The sequence below is a fragment of the Pteropus alecto genome, unplaced genomic scaffold, assembly GCF_000325575.1.
Source record: "Pteropus alecto unplaced genomic scaffold, ASM32557v1 scaffold71, whole genome shotgun sequence".
Classification (NCBI taxonomy): Eukaryota; Metazoa; Chordata; class Mammalia; order Chiroptera; family Pteropodidae; genus Pteropus; species Pteropus alecto.
The window spans coordinates 12,487,083-12,487,362 of NW_006433024.1; the positions used below are offsets into that span (position 1 = coordinate 12,487,083).

A 280-nucleotide genomic window follows, 5' to 3' on the forward strand; every position below is an offset into this window, starting at 1 on the left:
CTCTCCGCGCCCGCGGCGTCTCCTTTCCGCTTCGTATTTCCCGCCCGCCCTCCATTTGGCAGGGCTTGTTCCTGCGCGCCTACTGTGCGCGCGGCGTGCTTATTGAACACAGGGGGCGCTCTGGAGCGCCCACCCGGGCGTCTCCGACCCTCCCCACCTCCTTCCCCCCAGCCCTTCTTCCTAAGGGAGCTGCCCCGGGTCAAACCTGATTGTGTACTTGCAAACCGTGCTTTAGGAATCAGCTCTGGGGTTCCTCCCTGGCTGTCAGTAGGGTTTTCCC

The 280-nt window shown here is 63.9% G+C and overlaps 1 protein-coding gene across 1 annotated transcript in view; it reads left to right on the plus strand.

Moving 5' to 3' along the window:
- PRR5L (proline rich 5 like) overlaps window positions 1-280 on the plus strand; it is a 68,594-nt gene that overhangs the window by 956 nt on the left and 67,358 nt on the right. The window lies entirely within an intron of this gene.